General features: G+C 35.7%; 1 pseudogene; it reads left to right on the top strand.

Annotated features, from left to right (window-relative positions):
* Window positions 1-10,480: 10,480 nt before the first annotated feature.
* Window positions 10,481-11,518, top strand: LOC110267693 (dnaJ protein homolog; annotated as a pseudogene).
* The last annotated feature ends 15,122 nt before the right edge of the window (window positions 11,519-26,640 follow it).

Genomic DNA, 26,640 nt, shown 5'->3' with positions numbered 1-26,640 from the left:
GCTCAGTGGTAGAACATTTGACTGCAAATCAAGAGATCCCTGAGATACCTCAAGGGATACATTTTCTTCCACACAATTATTGGAAGCAACTAAGGGTGGAACATCAAGAGCACTCCATCATCCTTCATGAAATCAGAGAAGATCTAAAAGCACTGAAGGAGGAGCAACAAAGGCAAGGAAGAGACATAGAAGAGCTCAAGGACATCATTGATTCCTCAAGAAGGAAATGCCACCATCACTAAGGTGGATTCATTCCTTGTTCTTAATTCTTCTACTTTTCGTTTTCTATGTTATGTGCTTATCTATGTTTGTGTCTTCATTACATGATCATTAGTAGTTAGTAAATTTGTCTTAAAGTTATAAATGAAGTACATGAGTTTCGAATTTATCCTTGAACTTAGTTTAATTATATTGATGTGGTGACAATGCTTCTTGTTTTCTGAATGTATGCTTGAACAGTGCATATGTCTTTTGAAGTTGTTGTTTAAGAATGTTAAATATGTTGGCTCTTGAAAGAATGATGACTAGGAGACATGTTATTTGATAATCTGAAAAATCATAAAAATGATTCTTGAAGCAAGAAAAAGCAGCAAAGAACAAAGCTTGCAGAAAAAAAATTAGGCGGAAAAAAAATAGAAAGAAAAAGAAAAAGCAAGCAGAAAAAGCCAAAGCTCTTAAAACCAAGAGGCAAGAGCAAAAAGCCAATAACCCTTAAAACCAAAAGGCAAGGGCAATTAAAAAGGACCCCAAGGCTTTGAGCATCAGTGGATAGGAGGGCCTAAAGGAATAAAATCCTGGTCTAAGCGGCTAAACCAAGCTGTCCCTAACCATGTGCTTGTGGCGTGTAGGTGTCAAGTGAAAACTTGAGACTGAGCGGTTAAAGTCAAGGTCCAAAGCAAAAAAAAAGAGTGTGCTTAAGAACCCTGGACACCTCTAATTGGGGACTTTAGCAAAGCTGAGTCACAATCTGAAAAGGTTCACCCAATTATGCGTCTGTGGCATTTATGTATCCGGTGGTAATACTGGAAAACAAAATGCTTAGGGTCACGGCCAAGACTCATAAAGAAGCTGTGTTCAAGAATCATCATACTGAACTAAGAAAGTCAATAACACTATTCGAAATCTGAAGTTCCTATAGATGCCAATCATTCTGAACCTCAATGGATAAAGTGAGATGCCAAAACTATTCAAGAGGCAAAAAGTTATAAGTCCCGCTCATATGATTGAAGCTCTGTTTCATTGATAGTTTGGAATTTATAGTATATTCTATTCTTTTTATCCTATTTTGATTTTCAGTTGCTTGGGGACAAGCAACAATTTAAGTTTGGTGTTGTGATGAGCGGATAATTTATACGCTTTTTGACATTGTTTTTAGTATGTTTTTAGTAGGATCTAGTTACTTTTAGGGATGTTTTTAATAGATTTTGTGTTAAATTTACATTTCTGGACTTTACTATGAGTTTGTGTGTTTTTCTATGATTTCAGGTATTTTCTGGCTGAAATTGAGGGACTTGAGCAGAAATCAGATTCAGAGGTTGAAAAAGGACTGCTGATGCTGTTGGATTCTGACCTCCCTGCACTCAAAGTGGATTTTCTGGAGCTACAGAACTCGAAATGGCGCGCTTCCAATTGCGTTGAAAAGTAGACATCCCAGGCTTTCCAGCAATATATAATAGTCCATACTTTGGCCAAGAATGGACGACGTAAACTGGCGTTCAACGCCAGCTTTCTACCCAAATCTGGCGTCCAGCGCCAGAAAAGGATCCAAAACCAGAGTTGAACGCCCAAACTGGCACAAAAACTGGCGTTCAACTCCACAATTGGCCTCTGCACGTGCAACACTTAAGCTCAGCCCAAACACACACCAAGTGGGCCCCGGAAGTGGATTTATACATCAAATACTTACTCATGTAAACCCTAGTAGCTAGTTTATTATAAATAGGACCTCTTACTATTGTATTAGGCATCTTTGGATTACCTTATGATCCTTTGATCACGTTTTGGGGGCTGGCCATCTCGGCCATGCCTGGACCTTTCACTTATGTATTTTTAACGGTAGAGTTTCTACACTCCATAGATTAAGGTGTGGAGCTCTGCTGTTCCTCAAAGATTAATGCAAGTACTACTGTTTTCTATTCAATTCATCTTATTTCGCTTCTAAGATATCCATTCGCACCCAAGAACGTGATGAAGGTGATGATTATGTGTGACGCTCATCACCATCTCCCCTATGAACACGTGCCTGACAAACACTTCCGTTCTACATGAAATAAGCTAGAATGAATATCTCTTAGATCTCTTAACCGGAATCTTCGTGGCGTAAGCTAGAATGATGGCGGCATTCAAGAGAATCCGGAAGGTCTAAACCTTGTCTGTGGTATTCTGAGTAGGATTCGATGAATGAATGACTGTGACGAGCTCCTAACTCGCGATTGCAGGGCGTTAGTGACAGACGCAAAAGGATAGTAAATCCTATTCCAGCATGATCGAGAACCGACAGATGAATAGCCGTGCCGTGACAGGGTGCGTGAGCATATTATTCACTGAGAGGATAAGATGAAGCCATTGGCAAGGGTGATGCCTCCAGACGATTAGCCGTGCCGTGACAGGGCACTGGATCTTTTTCCCGAGAGATGACCGAAAGTAGCCATTGACAGTGGTGATGTATCACATAAAGCCAGCCATGGAAAGGAGTGAGACTGATTGGATGAAGATAGCAGGAAAGCAGAGGTTCAGAGGAAAGAAAAGCATCTCCATTCGCTTATCTGAAATTCCTACCAATGATTTACATAAGTATCTCTATCCCTATTTTATTATATAATATTCGAAAACACCATTATCACTTTATATCTGCCTGACTGAGATTTACAAGGTGACCATAGCTTGCTTCATACCAACAATCTCCGTGGGATTCGACCCTTACTCACGTAAGGTATTACTTGGACGACCCAGTGCACTTGCTGGTTAGTTGTATCGAAGTTGTGACAAATTATGAATGTGACATCACAATTTCGTGCACCACCTCTGCAAACGGAATCTTTATTTCAAGAGTCCTGAGATAGTCTGGAAAGCGGGCAAATTGCTTATCCTGCTCCTCTTTGTGGAGTTTTTGAGGCTAAGGCATCTTGGCTTTGTATTCCTCAACCTTAGTTGCTGCAGGTTTATTTCCTACAGAGGTAGGTTGAGAAGCCTTCTTGAGGGATTTATTATCAGCACTTGCAGGTGTCTGATCCCTCACTGGCATTTGAAAGCCAGGGTTGGAAGCTGGAGTGGCGTTAGACGCCAACTCCTCATCTGTTCCTGGCGTCTGAACGCCAGAACTGTGCTTCCTTTGGGCGTTCAACGCCAGTTCCTTGCTTGTTTCTGGCGTTGAACGCCAGTCCTGAGCATGGTTTGGGCGTTCAGCGCCAGTCTTCCACCCAATTTCTGGCGTTTTAGCGCCAGAATTATTTTTCCCCGGGCTCTTACTGTCCTCAAATGGAATTTGGATAGTTTGCTCATTTCTTGGCTTCCTGCTGCCTTGAGGTGGGATATTTAATGTTTTCCCACTTCTTAATTGAACTGCTTGGCATTCTTCTGTTATTTGTTTTGACAGCTGCTGCTTTGTTTGCTTTAATTGTTCTTCCATATTTATATTAGCCATCCTTGTCTCTTGTAGTCTCTTTTTGAATTCGGCTAACTGTTTTGTTAGAAAATCCAATTGCTGATTGAATTCAGTAGCTTGTTCAGCAGGACTGAGTTCAGTAGTCACTGTTTTAGCCTCTTCTTTCATGGAAGGTTCGCTGCTTAAGTACAGATGCTGATTTCTGGCAACTGTATCAATGAGCTCTTGAGCTTCTTCAATTGTCTTCCTCATGTGGATAGATCCACCAGCTGAGTAATCTAGAGACATCTGAGCTCTTTCTGTAAGCCCATAATAGAAGATGTTTAGCTGAACCCACTCTGAAAATATCTCAGAGGGGCATTTTATTAGCATCTCTCTGTATCTCTCCCAGGCATCATAAAGAGATTCATTATCTCCTTGTTTAAAGCCTTGGATGTCCAGCCTTAGCTATGTCATCCGTTTTGGAGGAAAGTATTGATTCAGGAATTTTTCTGTCAGTTGTTTCCATGTCTTTATGCTAGCCTTAGGTTGGTTATTTAACCACCTCTTAGCTTGGTCTTTTACAGCAAATGGAAACAGTAATAATCTGTAGACATCCTGATCTACTTCCTTATCATGTACTGTATCAGCAATTTGTAAAAACTGTGCCAGAAACTCCGTAGGTTCTTCCTGTGGAAGACCAGAATACTGGTAACTTTGCTGCACCATGATAATGAGCTGAGGATTAAACTCAAAGCTACTAACTCCAATGGAGGGTATACTGATACTACTCCTATATGAAGTAGTGGTGGGGTTAGCATATGACCCCAGAGTCCTTCTGGACTGTTCATTTCCACTTAGATCCATGATGGAGAAAGGGAGATGATGTAAAATAGAGAAAAAATATTTATTTATTTATTTCAAAAATAAAATAAATTAAAATAAAATAAATAAAAATGGGTGAAGATTTTCAAAAAATGGAGAGAGAGAAAGAAGAAAAAAAATGGTTAGGAAGTTTTGAAAAAGATATGATTTGTAAAAGATAAATATGATAGGAAAAAGATGTAATAAAAAATATAAAAGATATTTGAAAAAGATAAATTTGTTTTGAAAAAGATATTGTGAAGATTTGAAAAAGATATTTATGAGTTGAAAAGATTTTAAGGAAAAGATATAGATTTGTTTTGAAAAAGATATAATATTTTTTTTTTAATCTTAAAAGGATAAGATTTGAAAAATTTTGAAATTGAAATCTGAATTTTTAAAAAAAAAATCGAAAATATGGCTTAAAAATAGTTAGAAAAGATATTTTTTTTTTTAATTTTGAATTTTATGATGAAAGAGAAAAACACATAAAAGACACAAGACTTAAAATTTTTAGATCTAATGCTCCTTGTTTTCGAAAATTTTGGAGGAAAAACACCAAGGAACACCAAACTTAAGAATTTTAAGATCAAGACACAAAGAAGACTCAAGAATACTTTGAAGATTCACAAGAACACCAAGAACAAAAGAAAGAACACCAAACTTCAAATTTTTAGAAGACCAAAATAACTTTTCAAAAATTATATAAAGATTAACAAGAAAACACCAAACTTAAAGTTTGGCACAAGATTAAATCAAGAAAAATTATTTTTGAAAAAGATTTTTAATAGAACCGGTGCTCAATCATCAAGAACATAAACCAATACTCTAGCCAATTGAGCTGTAAATGTAACACTTGTTTTGAAAAGGTATATTTTCACTAACTAAAAATAAATTCCTTTTTAAAGACTAATGCTTTGGAAAAACACAAGAAAAACAAGAAAAGACACAGAACAAGACACTAAACTCACGAAAAAAATTAAAAATTGATAAAGAAAAATAATATTTTTGAAAAAATTTTTGAAAAGGAAATAAAGGACTCGGAATTTAATGACTCTATAGCAACAAAAATAAATTATTCCTAATCTAAGCAACAAAATAAACCTTTAGTTGTTCAAACTCAAACAATACCCGGCAACGGCGCCAAAAACTTGGGCACGAATTGTGAATCACACTTTTCACAATTCGTACCACTAACCAGCAAGTGCACTGGGTCATCCAAGTAATACCTTACGTGAGTAAGGGTCGAATCCCACGGAGATTGTTGGTTTGAAGCAATCTCTGGTTACCTTGTAAATCTCAGTTAGGAGGTCAATTATAATTATCAATTGACTTGCAAATGAACAAGGGAACATAAAATAAATACTTGGTATGCAGTAATGGAGAATATGTTGGAGTTTTGGAGATGCTTTGTCTTCTGAATCTCTGCTTTCTCCCTATCTTCTTCTTCACACACGCAAGGTTCCTCCTATGGCAAGCTGTGTGTTGGTGGATCACCGTTGTCAATGGTTACCATCCGTCCTCTCAGTGAAAAAGGTCCAGGTGCGCTGTCACCGCACGGCTAATCATCTGTCGGTTCTCGATCATGTCAGAATAGGATCCATTGATCCTTTTGCGTCTGTCACTACGCCCAACACTCATGAGTTTGAAGCTCGTCATAGTTATTCAATCCCTGAATTCTACTCGGAATACCACAGACAAGGTTTAGATTTTCTGGATTCTCAAGAATGCTGCCAATGGATTCTAGCTTATACCACGAAGATTCTGATTAAGGAATCCAAGAGATATTCATTCAATCGAAAGTAGAACGGAGGTGGTTGTCAGGCATGCGTTCATAGGTTGAGAATGGTGATGACTGTCACAGATCATCACATCCATCATATTGAAGTACGAATGAACATCTTAGATAGAAACAAGCGTGTTTGAATAGAAAACAGAAATAGTTGCATTAATTCATCGAAACACAGCAGAGCTCCTCACCCCCAACAATGGAGTTTAGAGACTCATGCCGTCAGAGATTACAAAGTTCAGATCTAAAATGTCATGAGATACAAAATAAATCTCTAAAAGTTGTTTAAATACTAAACTAGTAACCTAGGTTTACAGAAAATGAGTAAACTATGATAGATAGCGCAGAAATCCACTTCTGGGGCCCACTTGGTGTGTGCTGGGGCTGAGACTTAAGCTTCTCACGTGCCTGGGCTGTTTTGGGCGTTCAACGCCAGGTTGTAACCTGTTTCTGGCGTTGAACTCCAACTTGTAACTTGTTTCTGGCGCTGGACGCCAGACTGCAACATGGAAATGGAGTTGAACGCCAGTTTACGTCATCTATCCTTGAGAAAAGTATGGACTATTATATATTGCTGGAAAGCCCTGGATGTATACTTTCCAACGCAATTGAGAGCGCGCCATTTGGAGTTCTGTAGCTCCAGAAAATCCACTTTGAGTGCAGGGAGGTCAGAATCCAACAGCATCAGCAGTCCTTTTTCAGCCTGAATCAGATTTTTGCTCAGCTCCCTCAATTTCAGCCAGAAAATACCTGAAATCACAGAAAAATACACAAAATCATAGTAAAGTCCAGAAATATGATTTTTAATTAAAAACTAATAAAAATATACTAAAAACCAACTAAATCATACTAAAAACTAAGTAAAAACAATGCCAAAAAGCGTATAAATTATCCGCTCATCAGTGCTAAAAACAAAGTAGTTAGTACATGAACTAATTTTTTTCAGTATTCCCACAAATTATATTGAATAAAAGTCTATCCTAATAGGAAAATGAACATTTGATCTAAGTTGTGCATTAAATAACTCACCGGAGTAGCGTGTTGTTGACTATCAGGGGCAGCTACAGGTCCGGCTGTAGTACTAACGGTGTACCGAGATTTTCTTGGAATTTGACTATTCCTTTAGCAAGAGAACAACAATGTAAAACTCAATAGTGCACAATGATTATATCAATTACATGAATCAAGTTTCAAACAATATAGTGCACTATTTAACAATTTTAATGCCTAAATAGTAATAAATACATGAAATTAATTAATCAAAAAAAGTCTGGTATCAACTTTTAAAGGTGCTAATATAGGAGACAAACTTGGTGGTGTTAAAGATGACATGACAAAAAATTTTTATCCCCAAAAAATAAGTCTCCAAGTGATGTGAGAAATTAATGAAACTGCTACCTTGATTAAATCAAAGCAAAGCGAGCATTACAGTTGTTGGTATATAGAATCATACGACCTTTAAACATCTATCGCACTAAAATGTCCCTAAACAAGTCATGTCCAGTTTTGAGGCCTTAATCCAAAGATTGGGGGTAAGAGTCAGTGAATATTGATGGTTATTCAACCTTTATATAGCGACAATTTTTAGAAGTAAATCTAATTAATTTTGTAAATGTTTGGTAGCATAGTAACTGGGTTATCTTGCAAGTAAAGTAACACATGTGGGGCATTGCAATTTCAGCTTCAGACAACAAAATTACTACAATATTAAGTCAAATATATACATGCATGTTATCTCAAATATTTTAACAGTAAAGCCACTAAAGTAGGCATGTTGAATGATTCATTATTAATTTCATTACATATTATATATACAGGGATTATTTCTTCCTTCCTGCCCATACTACTACCTTTATGGCCTGTGGGATAAAGTTCACATTCAAGTTCTGATGAGAGCTCCTAAAATCAAAAGCCTGCAAATTAGATAGACATTCAATAATTGATGTGTTTCTATTTTGAATCAATATTTGATAGGTGTTTTAGTAAAATAAAACCCTTTTAGATAAGGATAAATTCGAGAATATATTATTATAAATTAACAATATAAACTAGTTTTATTTATACTCTGCCTTAGCTTATATATGCATATGCTTGAGTTCCATTCCTCTTGTGATCAAGCTTCTGACGTATAACTATATATATATATATATATATATATATAACATTAAACCCAAAACCTTACATCAATATAATATTATGTTTTAATAAAATAACTCAAGTAAACAAATAATCTCAAGTAAACAAATAAAATTGAAATAGTTGTTTAGGCAGAGCCAAAAAATTTATTGTTTCTTCCGCAATATCAACTGTTATAGAACCAAACTATAACCGGATTAAAAAGAGAAATCGGTTCTAAACCAGTCTGAAAAAATAAAAACCGGTTTTAAACTGGTTTTAATATTTAAGTCCGGTTTTATATATAAACCGATTTTAAATCTAGTTTTATAATATCCAAATTTAAAATCCAATTTTAAATCTGGTTTTTTAACCAAAAATTCAGTTTTAAAATCAGTTTTTAGAAATTCCGATTTTCAAACCACAATTTTTAAATAGTAAAATTAATACTATAGTTTTTTTAAACTATTTAAGTGCATTACAACTAGTTTTTCGTTCTTTATAATATCTAATGACAATAGCTAATCTAAATAACATCTAAGCATTAATTCGGCACAAGAACAAGAGGGATAAACCATACACTTTTCTGCACATGTTAAGAATTAATTCATGTGTGTTTGACTATGCAAAGGAATCGATTACTACTGTGTATTATATTTTAATGTCATATGATAATATATACATTGTGTTAGAGATAGGTTCAAACTAAAAGGAAAAAGCTACTATATATATATATATATATATATACAATACAGGATCAAAGTTTGATTTTGTTAACCCTCCCTGTCCAAACCAAAGGAACAAGCAAATCCAACAAAAGAAAAACGAAGCTTATAATTGGCTTATAATTTTATGTGGAGAAAATTTAAAAAACAAAAAAGCAGATCAACATAAACAAAAGTAATAGCAAAATTTCAGAGATCAAGCTCAACAAAAAGCAGCAAAGGACTTAAACAAAAAAGGAGAAGAAAAGAAACACCAAGAACAATCAAATCTTGGAGTCAATGGATGAACGAATAACAATAATAAAATCATATCTTGTTCCTAAATATAAAAACACAATCACAGATTAGTGGTTGGAGACAGAACTAAGAATGAAAATCATTTAATCAAAATGCAACTCAAACTCACGAATCCCAGCATCAATATCTCAACAATATCTCAGATATCCGAACAAATTGCAATTCAAGCTCAAGAATAGCATGATAGCATGATGAAAATAAGGCAAAACAACAATTTGTACTATGAGATGTGTTTGGACTTCGGATTGAGCTGATTTATGACATGCAAATAAATATATATATATATATATATATATATAAACCCAGTTCAGTTAAAACTTAAGAGAGATAGAGAGAGAGAGAGAGAGCGAGAGAGGAAAAGGATGTAGGAGGGTAGAATAGTGATTTCATATTTTACTATGAGATGATGCTGAAGCTGATGCATGCGGTGGACCCATGCTTTCTTTGTAAGATTTATTTATTGATTATTGATTTTGGATCCTTCTCTCACTCTCCCTCAACACAAGAAGAAGAATCTCTTATCCTCTCTTATATCCCCCTTTTTTCTGAGCCCTATTCATCACTTCAATTCGATTCAATTCAATTCCGTTACTTCTTTTCACTCTCAGATCTCAATTCTTCTTTTCACTTTCCACCTTGATATGATCAGATATGTACTAATAATACACATATAATTAATTTTCCCTTCTGAATTCACAAACCTATTTAACCCGATTCTTCAATATTCTTGCGTTGATCGGTGACTGGATCATCGTCTGATCCTAAAGCTTCACACTTCAAAATTCGAGTTCGAGGTGCGTTTTGCTTTTAAATTTAATTAATAATCATTCAACATGCTTATGAACGGGTTATACAAGTTTTAGATCATGATGGCTAAAAGGTTTGTGAATTTTTTGGTGAAGGTTGTTAGAATATATGTATTATAAAGGTAGAATGGGTTCTTTAAATCTGAAGGGACCGGTTGTGATCCCCACTGTTCGTGCCAAAGTAGCAGGGCTCTGCAGTGTTCCTTTAATTGGATCAATGAAGGCTAAATGTATTCGAACTTAATTTTGGGGACTTAGGTGTAGCAGAGATAAGGCCACTGTTCTTTCTTTCCATATAAACATGCGAAAGTGCAAGAGCAAGACTGTGCATTGCAGTTTCAACTCACCTTCAAATGGGAGCGGAAGTACGACTGAGAATTTTGATGAAAAGGATGAAGATTATGTTAACTCTAGCGTGGTTGAAGCTGGTATGTTCAGCTTAGCTGATTCAATATATGATGATGCATTGTGTGGTCAAACATTATTTCTTATTTTGCTTTTGTGAAATAGATTTGCTCTGTGAATTTTGTGTGTAGTTGAGGTGAGGAATGGAGCAGATGTTAATATGGATTTTGGATTGGTTTGTTGCAGTTTAAAGAGCTTGCCCAGGCTTATGAGGTTCTGAGTCATCCTGAAAAGCGTGAGATTTATGATCAGTAGGGTGAGGATGCTCTCAAAGAAGGAATGGGTGGCAGCCACGACCCATTTGATATCTTCCAGTCTTTCTTTGGTGGGAGTCTCTTTGGCGGCGGTATGTTATAATCAGATGTTTTTTCAGTTTCGGAAAATTTTTATTGGTTGTGTTAATTTTGTATTTTGATTGGGTTTTGAGAGATTTGTTGATGGCTTCTTTGAACAGGTGGTAGTAGCAGAGGGAGGAGGTAGAAAAGGGGAGAAGATGTGGTTCACCCCCTCAAGGTCTCGCTTGAAGACCTATACCTCAGAACATCTAAGAAGCTCTCGCTCTCTCGCAATGTACTTTGCTCAAAGTGCAATGGGTAAGTATAATCATATCAAAATTTCAAGTTATCGGTACTCTATTATGATGTGATTGATTGTATGTACACTGGTTTCTTACGTTTGTGTGGCTGTTTGTGTTATTGAACTTTGCAGCAAAGAGTACAAGTCTGGGAATTCTACAAAGTGCGCTGGTTGCCAAGGAACTGGTATGAAGGTTTCTATCAGGCACCTTGGTCCCTCTATTATTCAGCAAATGCAGCATCTTTGCAATGAATGTAAGGGTACTGGCAAAACCATGAGTGACAGGGACCGTTGCCCACAGTGCAAAGAAGAGAAGGTTGTGTAGGAGAAGAAGGTTCTTGATGTCCATGTGGATTAATAGGATTAAACAATCTCATTATTTCCAGCAACAATTTCAGCAATTTTTCAATAAAGTAATAAATTTCCACACAAGAATTTCAACAATTTTTCAATAAAGTAGTAAATTTTAAAGCAATTTATTAGTATGACTCAGATTTTCTACCTAATACCCGACTCAACACAAATAAACAAATAACTAAAATAAAATAAAATATAGTAAGAGATACTTAATAATGAGTCTAATTATATGCAATGAAAACTTTGTTAAGATGATTCAAAGAACTTGGAAAAGCTAACTGAATTCAATTCATCTTCACGTCCAAGTTACATGCTTATCTTTGTTATTTGGAACTATGTTGCAGGAACAACAAAAACATAATCAAAAAACAAACGCGAAAGCAAAAGAAAATATGTTACATAGGAGAAATCATCATCAACCTAAGCATGAAATGCAGAAAGATAGACACTATAGGAATTAAATACATAAGAATGAACAAAAGGAAAAATGAAATAAAATACATTAACCTTAGGTGACTGAGCAGAAAATATAGAGCCAAAAACCACTGTTTCAGAATCACTTCAACCTTTAACTAAATTTAAGAGCCTTCTTCTCAATGATTAAGAAGACATGATTACTGCGCAGAGGAGTAAGTTCAGTATTCATGAAAAAGATTATACGAAATCAGAATTATAAACTGGCTCGGAGTGAAGGAGGCGCACACTATTTAACAAGACGGGAGAGAGTGACTGCTAAAATATTGGGTGATTTTTTGAAATCCTAACAACTTCATCTGAATCAGATTTTTGCCGTTTACTTAACTGCCTAATTTGATTTCAAATTTAAATTTTTAATTTATCGTTTTTGAGTAGCCCGTTTCTACTTCTAATAAATTTAATCTTTTATATAATTAATTTATCCTTTTAATTAATTATTTGTATCTAAACAAATGCCTTCTGTTAAAAAAGTGACTGTAAATCCGGTCAAGGATGGCAAATTTGATTTTTTTTCTTATCTTCAAAACAAATTTGATTATTAGTTATATTTTAAAGGTACAAAAATGTCTATATAATAACATATTTCATCCCATATAATTCTAAACTCAAAAGTCTCCACTCTTCTTCTTTTCAAATGTTAGGAGCCAACATTAGTCTTCTGTGAGTTTTAGAATATTTCCAACGACACATTCATCCAGGTACCACCATTTTAAGTGTTAGATACTAATCTCTTCTCCAATTTTTAAACTCAAATTTTCGATGTTCTTAATTTTTCATGTAAGTAAAAATCTCATTAATAGATTAAGTAGGGGACTCAAATAAAACACAATAAATTAAGTAGGGGACTCAAAATGATGTTCACAAATCAAAATAGTTTTACATAAAATAAAATTATAACTTTGATTTTAAGATGATTTTTGAAGTATTATCAAAAGTTATAGTCATTAATTACAGATACCATAATCATCATCATATGATTTATCTTCGTACATAGCTTCTAGCATTATAAAATTGAAAGCCACCGATTAAGCTTTCATGTGTCGTTCATCCAAAATATAATAATAATTTTAAGAGACATTGAACTAATTTATTTATTATGGACTAATTTATCTAATGTTATCAATTTAGTATCAATAAGGAATTATTGACTGCACAAGCCTAACGGCTTTATTTATTTTGTTTAATTGAAACCAAACTATAAACATGGTATAACAAGGAACCAGACTTAGTGTATCACTAAAATAGAGTTACATATACATTAAAACTAAAAATAAAAAAGCATGAATATTGAGTTAAATAAACAAACAAAAATCAGTTAAAAAAAGCATGCATATTCAGTTACATAAATAGAGAAAAATACCTGGAAGCTCGACCAAATGTCAACGTTGATGTAGGGGAGACAGAGCCACCAAGTGACCAAAGCAAGTAGCAGTATTGGAGCACCTTCAGACCGAGAAACGAATAGAGCTTGCGACAGCTTGGGTGCGTGAGGGAGGCTTCGCGCTGACCACAATGGCTGCTTAATGGAAGGGAAAGAGCGTTGCGACGGAGGGAAAGGGAGCGACCCGAGGACCAACAGCGGCGGCACGCGAATATGGCTGGCCGCAGGTGAAGGGCAATCCGCTTGAGGAGATTCGGCGGAGACCTTCGCGTGAGGGCGGCGCTCTGAACTTTAAAAGCAGCATCTCTTCATTTCTCTTGGAGTGGGTTCTAATTAGGGTTAATTGTGGGCTGAAACGGAAGATTTTGTGATATTGCTTCAAAAAGTCGGTCAGGTAACGGTTTGGTTCACCCGAACCAAATCTCGGCCGGTTCATCGGTTTAATTTCGATTTTTAAAATATCCAATTTTTTCTTAATCAGCCGACTACACTTAAGAAAACAATAAAAAAGAAAATAAGTCTGTTTGATTATGCCGAAAGTAATTTTTGTTTGATTAGCTAATGTTTATAAATATGTTATACTAAAAATTTTAATGATGGTTTCAATATATATTTTTTCGATTAATCATGTTCTATATAGGGAAAAATAATAAATTAGTTTTGTGTACCTTTTATATTGTTGATCTCTTTTTTTTTATTTTTAAGTATGTTGTACGTGAAATTATTTGTTTAGAATATAATTATGTTATATTATTTTTTATGATAAAATTTTTTGGAAATGTTTGGATGAAAAGAATAATTTTTTGGACGTACTTTTTGGTTTACTAACTCTTTTACTTTTATTTAATACACATTTCAGACTAATTTTTTTTGGCATCTTTGACCAATAAACATAAGGTGCGTAATGAGTTATGTGTATATGTTGTACTATTTGGAGTATCTTGGATTTATTAGTTCCCTTATTGATTTATCATAATAATATTCTCAATGGGTGTCTTGACTATTTAATTTTAAGAAATGGTCATTTATTAATGAATATCGTTATTATTTGACATATTGAATTGATATTTAGCTTATTCATTATCTAATTATAAATATTAATCCTAGTTTATAAAAATTTTAAGATTTAATTAAAATAGTTTGACTCGTTTTTTATGGCTTTGATGTGTTTCTCTGCTGAGTACTAGTTAGTAGTCACTCTATTGATGATTTGTAATTTATACCAGGAAAAATATCTGGTGAGTTACATCATTTTAAAGCATTTTTTTATTATACATATTATTAAAGAATTTATTATTATAGGAGTTACTTCATATTTTTTAATCCCCTTTTATGTTCTCTTTAATCAGTTAATATCATATACAGGAACGGATCCAGAAAGTTTAATATGCAGGGCCAAAATTTAGACAAATTTTTTCATTCTATAAAAATAGTTAACATATAGTTATTAGAGTTGGTTTTTAAAAAGATTTATATATATATATATATATATATATATATATATATATATATAATTTTTTTAATAATTTTATTTTTAATATGATAATTACATAAAAGAAATATAACAATATCAAGAGTACATTATAAAATTATAAAAAATCAATAATTTATAGCGGGTTTCTTTTAAAAATTATCACATATCTTATTATTCAAAAATTAATTCTTTCCAAGGTTTTAAAAAATACTCTTATAGATACAAGATATAAGATATCTTTATACTATTTTTTCTTTTAAGAACGTAAATTTAGAAGAAAAATGAGTATTTTTTACAAGAAAAATAATATCTAAAGTACATAATGTGATTACCAAAATATAATTACGTAAGTCATTTTGAATATAATAATAAAAATATTAAATATAGTATTATAAAAAAATAAATGATGTTTTTAAAAATAAATACAGATTATTTGTTCTATATTAGTTTTTTATTCTATATTAGTTTTATATTCTACCTTTATTGCACATTTTAGTATAAATTTTAATGTTCGTAGTTGCACACTTATTTTACCATACATGTTATGTTTTTAGAACGGTATTTCTTATATCATGTGGAATGAATACAGTAAGATACCTAACATTATTTTATTGATAAAAAAGTTGTATCACATTAATTATTAAACCATATATTTGGTGTACACTAGATATGGACAAAACCTGGATTCTTAAGCCACGAGATAGCATAGAATATAGATGGAGACTTAATAAGTTCCTAGACTTTGCATTTGCGAATGCATCGTCTGATAACATGATAAAGTGTCCATGCCCTCAATGTGGGTTTCAATTTATGTAAACAAGAGAGGATGCGTACGACCACCTGTTGATAAAGCCCTTTCCCGCTGGCTATACTTTGTGGTTGCGTCATGGTGAGAAATCAGTTGAGGAGAGCTCTACTTGCACACCGACAGTTGAGAAACCTACACCCTAGGTGAATCCATATCTTTAAATGGTGCACGAGGCGTTTAACTTCACAATGCCTCCTGGAAGTGAGGAGACCACAACAGCGGATCCTGTAGAAGACGATGATATAGAGTTGTCGTACTTGTACGATGGTCGAAGTCGCGAGGCACAGGATTTTGCCGATCTTCTTACGGATGGAACGGAGGAATTATATCCCGGCTGCTCGAAATACTCAAAATTGTCTTTCCTAGTGAAGCTTTATCACATTAAGTGTATGTGTGGTGTGAGTGACAAGGCTATGTCGATAATTTTGGACATATTGCGGGATGCATTTGAGCAAGCCAAATTCCCGTCCACTTTGTATGAAGCCAAGAAAACTATCCGAAAGTTGGGGATTGAGTACAAAAAGGTAGATGCATGCCCGAATGATTGCATGTTATATCGGGGTGAGGATGAGGACGCGACCAAATGCAAGCAGTGTGGAACTTCACGATGGAAGCAGAAGACGCGAAAGGGTTCCGTTACAAAACTCAAAATACCTGTCAGGAAAAACGAAAAGCCTTTCCCAGCGAAGACTCTGCGTTACTTTCCTCTTATACCATGACTGCAACGGTTATTCATGTGTAGTAAAACTTCATCTGACATGTTATGGCATAAGGAGGCAGATAATAACGATGGGTACTTGAGGCATCCAAGGGACGCTGAAGCATGGAAAGACTTTGATGCAAAGTATCCTTTTTTTCTAACGATGCTTGCAGTGTTCGCTTAGCTTTAGCAAGTGACGGTTTTAATCCTTTCAGAAATATGAGTACCACGTATTCCATTTGGCATGTGATTTTTATTCCGTATAATCTTCTTCCCTGGCTATGCATGAAACAGGCATCTTTTATACTATCTATGATTATTCCCGATCCTAAAATGCCAGGTAACGACATCGATGTTTATTTGGAGGCCTTGGTGGATGAGTTGAAGCAACTCTGGGATGGCGTTGAAACTTATGATGCTAATAAGGGGACCACTTTCAAGATGCGTGCGGTGCTAATGTGGACTTTTAGCGATTTTTCAGGGTTGGGAAATTTATCTGGGTGGAACACGTACAGTGGGTTAGCTTGTCCCACGTGTAACGTGGACGCTAAGGCTCAGCGACTAACATTCAGTCGAAAATGGTGTTACACGGGCCATCGCCACTTTTTGAATCAGGGCCATAAATATAGAGTATGCCGGATTAGATTTGACGAACAAGTTGAAAGCAGAGATCCACTGAAGAAGTATTATGGAGCAGATGTCTTAAGGCAGCAGTGTAACATGCAAGTGTCGTTTGGGAAGAAATCAACTCTGATAGCCAAAAGAAGACGCAATGGTGAAGATACAGATCAAGATGACTCGTATTGGAAAAAGAGGAGTGTGTTCTTTGAACTCCCGTACTGGAAGGATCACATGTTGCGTCATAACCTTGACGTGATGCATATAGAGAAGAACATTTGTGACAATGTGGTCTTCACTATCATAAACAATAGTGTCAAATCAAAAGATAATCTTAAGGCTCGCAAAGATTTACAAAGCATGGGCATAAGGTCTGAATTGTGGCCGGACGAATGTGGTAAATATCATTCAGCAATCTTTACAATGTCAAATCCACAAAAGGATGTATTCCTGAAGACTCTACAGAACATGGTCTTCCCAGATGGTTACTCGAGCAATATTGCTCGTTGTGTTGACATTCGGCAGCGCAAGTTGTATGGGTTGAAGAGTCACGACTGCCACATTCTTATGGAACAATTACTTCCAATTTTGGTGAAGAATGCATTGCCAAGTCCGGTATCGAATGTGATTGCGAATCTGTCCTCATTTTTCCGAGAACTTTGTGGAAAAGCTTTAAATCCTATGCAGCTTGGTATCCTTCAGAATCATGTTGTCCAAACTCTGTGTCAGATGGAAATGATTTTTCCTCCATCCTTCTTCACTGTCATAGTTCACCTTACGGTGCACCTCATTGATGAAATAAAACTTGGTGCCCGGTACATTATCAATGGATGTATCCAATAGAAAGGTTAGCTTGCTACTAAACGCATTCAAGACTTTTTTTTCAAATTCGTTACGTATATACTAAGCTTTATGTCGTATTTATGTAAAAGGTACTTAGGACGATTGAAGCAATACGTGCGTAACAGGGCACAAGCAGAAGGCTCAATTATGGAGGGCTATTTATCTAAGGAGATTTTGACATTCTGCTCCAGATATTTGGATAATATTGAGACTAGAATTAACCGACCAGCGCGAGTTGACGATCGACCTGTTGATGTTACAAACAATACAGGATGTAATATGTTCCCAGAAATTGAAAAAGCTTCAGGGGCTGTATCACATTTTGTACTGACCCCAATAGAAAGAGATCAGGCACATCGTCATGTGCTAGTCAATTGTGAGGCCGTCGCTCCATTTATTGAGTAAGTATGCACATGTAATAATTAAGCACGATTATAACCAGTTTCAAACAATCAGTCGTTGGACTAATTTCTTGTTATGTCGTAAAGTACATTTAGGACAGAAACCAAGCAAAAATTGCAGGTTCAAATTAAACAAGGTCGCAATCTAAGATAGACCATGTTGTGCATGCAGAATTTCCTCGCCGGTTCAAGCGTGAGGTTCGTAGAAATTTAACCTGACCAACTTATTTATGCCCTAGAATTATAAATTATAAATTCCAATTTTTAATACAAACAAAGTCTAATTTATGGTGCTAGGTTCTAATGGATAGTACTGTACATTCAAAAGAAATGAAGTTGCTGGCATGTGGTCCCATGCTTCAGGCAAGACGTTTTGGGGCATACAACGTCAATGTGTACAAGTTTAGAACTATCACAAAGGAAAACGGACTGAAAACACAAAATAGTGGAGTTTATGTCTCATCCAATACAAGAAGTTATGCCAGCATGCGTGACAACAGAGTGGCTGTTGGTAGTGTTCCATATTATGGAAAAATTGTGGACATAATCGAACTGAACTACAGTTTCTATTTCACAGTGGTTTTGTTCAAATGTATTTGGGCTGATACAACTACGAGCAAAGGAATCAAACAAGACCATCTGGGCCTTACTAGCGTTAATTTCGCTCGTCCAATTCACACCAGTGATCGAAAAGAGGATGAACCGTACATATTGGCATCAGAAGCTCATCTCGTGTACTATGTACGTGATGAAGTAGATCCAGAATGGAGTGTAGTGGTTCATGTAAAACCACGAGACTTATATGACATGGGAGGAGAGAATAAAGATGTTGAAGCTGCTTTTTCTCCTCAGCCCGGGTTGAACATGTCAGCAGGTGACATTAGTGATTTACAGTTGACAAGGGATGATGATATAGAAGACCCAGTAGCAGATATTTCTGATAACATCGATTATGTGGCATAGTGAAAATATGGCAAAACATGTACATCATTTTTAGAGTATCTGTGTGTGTTTGATAAGTTTAACAGTGTTCATGATATACGCAGTTTGCTGGTTACATTACTATCTGTGTTTTCGTATTTGAATTAAGTTTTCATTTTAAGTTGATTTTCATGAATACCACCAGTTCCTCATTTTTTCCAACGATTTCTACTTTTAAAAGTTATTTTTCAAGGCTTTGTTGTTCTCATCATCATTGTTATTGTTCTTAACCTCCAATAAAGAATATTATGATATCGAGTAAATTATCTTGAATTACGATATTGTTATCATTGACAAATATATTTAATATAAAATGATGTTGTAACAGGAGTAATGAAAACGAAGGATTTCTCATCATGTTGTGCGGGCACAACATTTGCTAACGAAATGGCTATGGCCTCTCCATTCTCTTCATTGGAACATGCAATTACGGTTGCCAGAGACATATGGTACCGTAAGTTGAATGTTAGGTCTTGGTTAGAGGCTATATCAGGACGATCTTGTTCTAATGAATACTTGGAAATGACGGACGAAGCTACTGTGCAGCTCTGTTCATTAGCCGTTCCCTTAAACACTTGAGCTAAACATTATTTGATTAATAAGTATTTTACTTTGATATATGCTTACACCATTTATCCAATGATAGTTGTTACGTTCATGCTAAAATTTGTAGGAACTTCATGAATGGGATTAAGGTACGAGGAGAAATTTAGCTATGTTTTTGTGACATTTGTAGCTGGTAGGACATCTGAAGACATACTTGCTGAATTAAAGATTAGAAATAAATTTCTAGCATAGAAAGTGAATTACAGAGACACAATATACTTTACAAAAAAGACCATCAACTATACATTTTATTATGGTTCAGATGCGCTTTAATAACTCGCATGGTGTTGAGTTGGAGATTGCTTCAACAGAGGAATTGAAGTATATAGAACGTGCTATTAGAGAGCTTCTTTCCAAGAAATCTATCCAAACTACCGATGCAGGAGATGGTAATAGTTAATTTTGTATTTGTTAATTTTGAAAGTCCTCTTTCCATAATTCTGCAATTTTTTTCCTTAATAACTAGGTAATGACCTGGAAGTTATCAGTATCTTTTAAGTAGATTTATATGTTGTTGGTTGCATGTTCATATATTCAGTGTCAGCTGAATATTCAGGCGAAATAGTTGCTGACACTCTAGATGGAGCAAACACTGATTCAGAAGATGATTTAGATGCTATCTCCTCCAGTGGATATGACATCTCCAGCGTATTTCTGACAGAGTATTTCTGGCCAGGTCAATACGATGTTGATGATAAATTTTGACTCAAAACTTGTTTGTCTACTTTAGTAATTCTGATTTTTATGCTCCATTGAACTTTGTTTTGAGTTTATGAATTCGGACGTTCACTTGATTTTTATGTTATCATTTATGGTTGAATACAGACTCAAAATGGCTGATAGTGCAAGAGAAAACCTGATTCGTAAATTTATTTTTAGTTATTCATTTATAAATATTTTTTTAATTAATGAATTATTTTTTATGTAACACAAAAATGAAAATTTATTTAATGCATTAAGTTGCAGTTTTCAAGAAACACGTTTTTTCAGTAAAAAAATAGCGAGGACTAGAATAGTTTTAAGACGGCAATAATGTTTATACAAAAAAAATTCAAGTTAAAAATAATATTGCAGCGGTTAGAAAAAACCGCTACAAACCAAGTATCAATGTATTCAACAACTGTACATTTTGCGGCGGTTACAAAAAAAACCACTGTAAAATGAGATTATTTGGTAGCGTCCCTTAAAACTGACACAAGAACCGCTGCAAAATAAGATCATTTGGTAGCGTCTCCTAAATTCGCTACAAGAACCGCTGGCAGATTCTATTTACCAGCGATTTAAAAAAACCGCTGCTAAATATCCGCCGCTATCTGCCGGTTTTCGTGTAGTGGTAATTGCGTTAATAAAAACTAAACTAAGAAAAATACTATGGCTGTATGTACCTAGGGACAAAAGTTGAATTAAACTTTTAAAGTAATTTATCATTTTTTCCATAAATCTTCAAAATATGACATTGACAATTTTTTCATAAATAAAAAATTAATTTTTTATTTATAAAGATAGCAAAGAACAATATGTTACAAACAAAAAAGAAAACATTTAAATCTTCAAGCCTCGATAATTATTTCTACAATTTACAAAATCAACAACAAAAGTTGACCTTTACTATAATTGCAACAAATTTCATAATCAAATCAAGAATAAAAACACCCAGCCAAAACTTAGGGTTAGTCTGGTTCATAGTTTAAGTTTGTAAATAAATAAACAATTACTGAAATACCGAATAACATGTGGTAAGCCGAAAGTAACTTTTTAGTTATGAACTTATTATGATCAAGCTATGACTTTGCAGATCATGTTAAAATTCAATATGCAGTTGTGCACACTTTAAATCATCATTAGCATAAATTAAATAAAAGTTTTATTTTTGTATGGATACCTTGAGGGGAGCTCAACTTCTATAAGTCGACGCCAAGTTGTTTCCTTCAACGCCGATCTATAAACTTTGGGAAGTCCGAGCTTGCGCTTGTAAAGAGGGTGATCCAAAATGGGGGAGTGTACCTGCAAACGCACTCCGATGCTTAAGTTAGTATTGAGAATTCAATCTGTGCTGTTAAGAATAAAACATCATACCTTTATAGGTGGAATGTAATAGGTCGGTTACACTGCTTTTGGTCATCTGTATTGAAGAGCAGTTATTAAAATTTAGTGGGTAATGATGTATGGTCGGACGTTTTTATCTTAAGATGTAATCCGTTAAATTTGATCATAACGTATGTGACCGAGTTATAACGTATGGAGCCGGTTTATTGATCATAATACATGTGACCGAGTTATAACGTATAGAGCCAATTTATTGATCATAATGCCGAGTTATGAGGTCGAACTTGTAATGGCTGGATCATAGCCCCCAAGTTTAGGCTGGGAATGTGTTTAATGAAGCAGGTTAAGCTTTTAATGAATTATAAGTCGGCTACTGAATGGGTTTGTAACTCGGCGATTGATTTGGTCTTGTAGCCCCGAGTTCAAGTTGCTTTATTAAACAATTATTAATGCTAAGTAGTGGAATGATTAGGAGAGAGAGACAATTAAATGCACGTTAAAGAGTGTGCGTGTTTCCAATGCCCCTCACTTATTTTGATGTAACTGATGGGATTGAGGGTAGTAGAATCGAAAATGTGATTAAGTGTGTTAATTAAAACACTTTGGAATCCTGAAGGTTTTCATTTTGGCTCCATTACACTTCCTTGTTATTAGAAATGTTCTAAAGCAAAAAGAAAAAATGAGTAAAAGAGATATGCTCTAAATTTGTTATTTCGACTTCTTTGCTTCTTCTTCTATCTTTGTTTTGTTGTTTCCCTCTTCTTCAACTGTTATTTACTAATGGGGTTAGAGAAAGAGAAAAATGAGAAGATTGATTGGTCTTACGATTGGGTGAACGATGATGTGAGGAGTCGTGCATCCCTATTTCTGGATAAAGATGTCGTAAAAGAAATAGACAAAAATAGTATTGTGAGGGTTGGTTCTGGGGTTCGGTTGGAACTGTTTCCCTGTTCTCCCAGTGATCGAGTGTTTCATAAGAGGGAGGGTTTTGAGTATTTTTATATGTATAGTGGTGTGTAGAAGAATTGAGGGTGAAGCTTCCCTTTACTGACTTTGAATGTCAGGTGTTGAAGCAGTTAAATTGTGCACCATCCCAGCTCCACTCTAATGGGTGGGCATTTTTTCGTAGTTTTGAGATTCTGATAGAGTTTTTGGAGAAGAAACCGACAATAGAGTTGTTCTTTTCACTGTTCCAAGCCAAAGGTGTTTGGAAGGGGGTTTGGGTAAACTTGAATAGTTCACCCAGGTTTGCTATTTTCAAACTGTACAAGTCCTCTTTTAAAAATTTCAAGGAAATGTATGTGAAGGTTAGGAATGTTGAAGGGGATTTCCCATTTTATATGGACGAGCACCTGGGGGAGAAGTTTCCGATTTGGTGGTGTTCGGAACCTCAGAGTATTCTGGGGCCAAAAACTATCACTGCAAAGAATGAGTGCATCATTGAATATCTAGTTGAAGCTGTTGATCGAAAGGAGCTAATTTCGGTGTTTGACTTGCTCCAATGGGAGGATAATAGGCAGGCCGTTATAGAATATTTAGGTGAGACTTTTGGAGTATTGATATAATTATATTCTGACTAATGTTTAGCTGAGATTTGTTTTGTTTGTTTTGCAGGGGAAAATATCCTGGGGTGTCTGCTGCTACCCTCAGAGCTCGGGTAAAGAGTAAAAATTTGGATAAGGAAGGATCTTCGTCAAAAGCGGAGAAATTTGTTGGGGCTGGCGAGGTGGACCAGCCGAAACCGAGAAGAAGAAAGGTGATATTGAAGAAAAGAAAGCATGACATTGTGGATTTATCCAATGAATTCGAGGATGTTATGGATGAGGTACCAACAGAAGAGGTTCGGGGGTTTATCAAAAACCAAAAAAGGTTGCATGAAGTTGGCGATCAAAGTGATGGCTCGTCACTGTAGGGGAGGGATTTCCCTTATATGGTCGTTGCCGACGAAGTGTGTCAATCGTCGGCTGATGTGAACCTAGCGGAGGAAGTTGGTGACATTGCTATCGACTGATATATGTAGGTATTTGCATTTTTTTTATGTGTGATGGTGTGTTTGTTGTGATATATGGATGTGAAATATATCTGTGGTACTTACTGTTTTGAAGGTGGTTGGTCTTCGGCTGGCGAGCTTAGGGCGTAGTCGAGAGAAAATACATCAGAAAATGGCCGATCAGAAGCCAGATCCCAATTTGAAAGAGGAGTTAGAGCGGAAAAATGCTAGAGTTGATGAACTGGAAAACAGGATCTCTGAGATTGAAAAAGAGCTGAAGCTGACCAAGGAAAATTATGCCAAGGAAGTAGAAGATGTAAAGAAAAAGGAGGCCGACCTATCCAGTTTGAGTGCTCGGGTAATTGAGGTTACAACGAGCTTAAAGGAGATGGAAAAGAGTAAGGAGACGGCGGTTTTGGATTCCTTTATTGAGGGAGTTGAATATGCGTCTCTTCAAGCGAAGTTTTTAGCTCCAGAGGTTAATTTCACCCAAATAGATCCGGGGAAGATCATTTGAGGCGGGGAGATGGTCGAGGATGATGGTGATGCCGAAGAAGATGAAAATGTTGAATAGTAGGTTTTAGTTTGATATTTGTTTTATTTTAAATATTTAGTAGTGGTTGGTGAATTGTTTTACTCCTGGAGTGAGCTTATGATTGTTTATGTTTGTAACATTTTTGCTGCTGTTTTAAGAAAGGCAATTTATTTTGCTTCTGGTTACATGCTGTTTCGCATGTGTTGATTGGCTAGTGGTAGAAAATATTAGATAGTGGTATTCTTTTTGGTAACCAGGTATGATAGATGAATGTTAGCGGATCGTGAGTATGGCTTGGTGCCAATTTGTTTTATCAGCACTCTTTGCGAAAGCAAGTTGTTTTGATTCTGTTAAAATATACCATGTGGTATGGCTGCTTATGTCACCGTAATGGTGATTTGATGGTTATATCTGATAAAGATATAGTGAATAGGATTGTCTGATTTAGTTTAATTGTTTGAATTCTTGATTGGTCAAGTCTGATTAGTTTGATAGAGATAGGTTTATTCTTATTGTTTGGTAAAGTCCGAGTAGTCTGATTTGGAATAGATATCGGCTATTTGTTTGTCTTATAAATTCCAAATAGTCGGATTCGGAATAGAGATCGGCTATCTGTTTGACTGATAAATTCTGAATGGTTGGATTCGGAATAGAGATCGGCAGGATAATATTATAAATTCATAGATAAGAGAAAAGTGCTTAATGCAAGAATAGTAAGTTGATGAAATAAGAAACTTATATATATTGAAAAACCTTTGATTTCAAAGGCGCAGGTAGGCAAGCCTTGTTAAAACCTCTCCAAGCAAAACTCGTTTTAAGAAAAATCTTGGTAGTAGGAAAAAGAGTACTCGCCTATCCCTAACTTTTAACTGTAGTATAACCTTAAAGATGATACATTCCAAGTATTAGGCAAATCATTACCATCTAAGGTCTGTAATCGGTAAGCCCATTGCCGATGACCTCCATAATCCGGAAAGGGCCTTCCCAGTTAGCTGCTAGCTTGCCATGGCTTGGTGGTTTCCTAGCCTATTCAGTTTTTCTTAGTACCAAGTCGTTCACTTAAAAGGACCTTGGGCGAAGTTTCTAATTATAGCACCGAGCTATATGCTGTTGCATAGCTCGGTGTGTGATTGTGGCTGAAGATCAAATTTCCTCAACCAGGTCCAGGTCGGATTGACGAGCTTTCTCTGCTGTAGTATGGTCGGCCAATTGAGTGCGAAGTGAAGCCTGAGAGATCTCCACTGGCATCATAGCGTCAGTGCCATATACCAGGCGAAAAGGTGTTTCCTTTGTTGTTGAATGGACCGTGGTATTATACCCCCATATGATTTCAGGTATGAGCTCGGCCCAGAGGCCTTTCGCGTCGCCTAGTTTCTTTCTTAGAGCATGGAGGATGACTTTATTTGCAGCCTCTGCTAACCCATTTATCTACGGGTGTTCTACCGATGAAAAATGTTGTTTGACTTTCAAGTCTTTCAAAAAGGAAGTGAATTTATGATCGGCAAACTGGCGACCATTATCTGTTATAATGTGCCGAGGTATGCCGAATCTGCAGATAATATTTTTCCATACAAAGGAAACCATTGTCGTGAGGCAACTTTTGCTAAAGGCTGGGCTTCTATCCACTTTGAAAAATAGTCAATGGCTACCACAAAAAATTTTACCTATCCTACTGCTAAAGAGAAAGGGCCGAGAATATCTAGCCCCCATTGGTTGAAGGGCCGACTTACCTCGGAGTTGTGCAGACACTCGGATGGGAGGTGTGTGATCGGGCTGTGCTTCTGGAAATTACAGCTTCTTACCTTTGTTTTGCAGTCGTGTTGTAATGTCGGCCAAGAGAAGCTAGCACAGAGGATCTTTGAAGAAAGGCTCCGGGCTCCGAGGTGTGTACCACAAATGCCTTCATGTTCCTCAGCTAATGCAAGGTCAGCTTCGGATCTGTTAAGACATTTAAGTAATGGACGAGAAAAACCTTGTCTATACAGGCAGTTGTTATATATGGTAAAAAACGAAGCTTGTCGGCGAAAATGCCGAGGATTATTAATATCGTCTGGCAATACTCTAGTTCTGAGATAAGTTATATAAGGTGTTCTCCAATATGTATCCTGTGTAACAATTTGAATTTCTGTGAAACGTATGCTGGGTTTAAGTAGTGTTGATTGATAAAGAGATGATTTAGTCGGTTGAGTACTGGCGAGCTTAGATAGAATATCAGCTCGGCCATTACTCTCTCGAGGTATATGCTGAATTTCGCATTTAGAAA

This window comes from Arachis ipaensis, chromosome B10 (assembly GCF_059453495.1).
Source record: "Arachis ipaensis isolate K30076 ecotype BB chromosome B10, ASM5945349v1, whole genome shotgun sequence".
In the NCBI taxonomy this organism is placed as follows: domain Eukaryota; kingdom Viridiplantae; phylum Streptophyta; class Magnoliopsida; order Fabales; family Fabaceae; genus Arachis; species Arachis ipaensis.
This window is presented reverse-complemented; position numbering and strand designations above follow the sequence as displayed.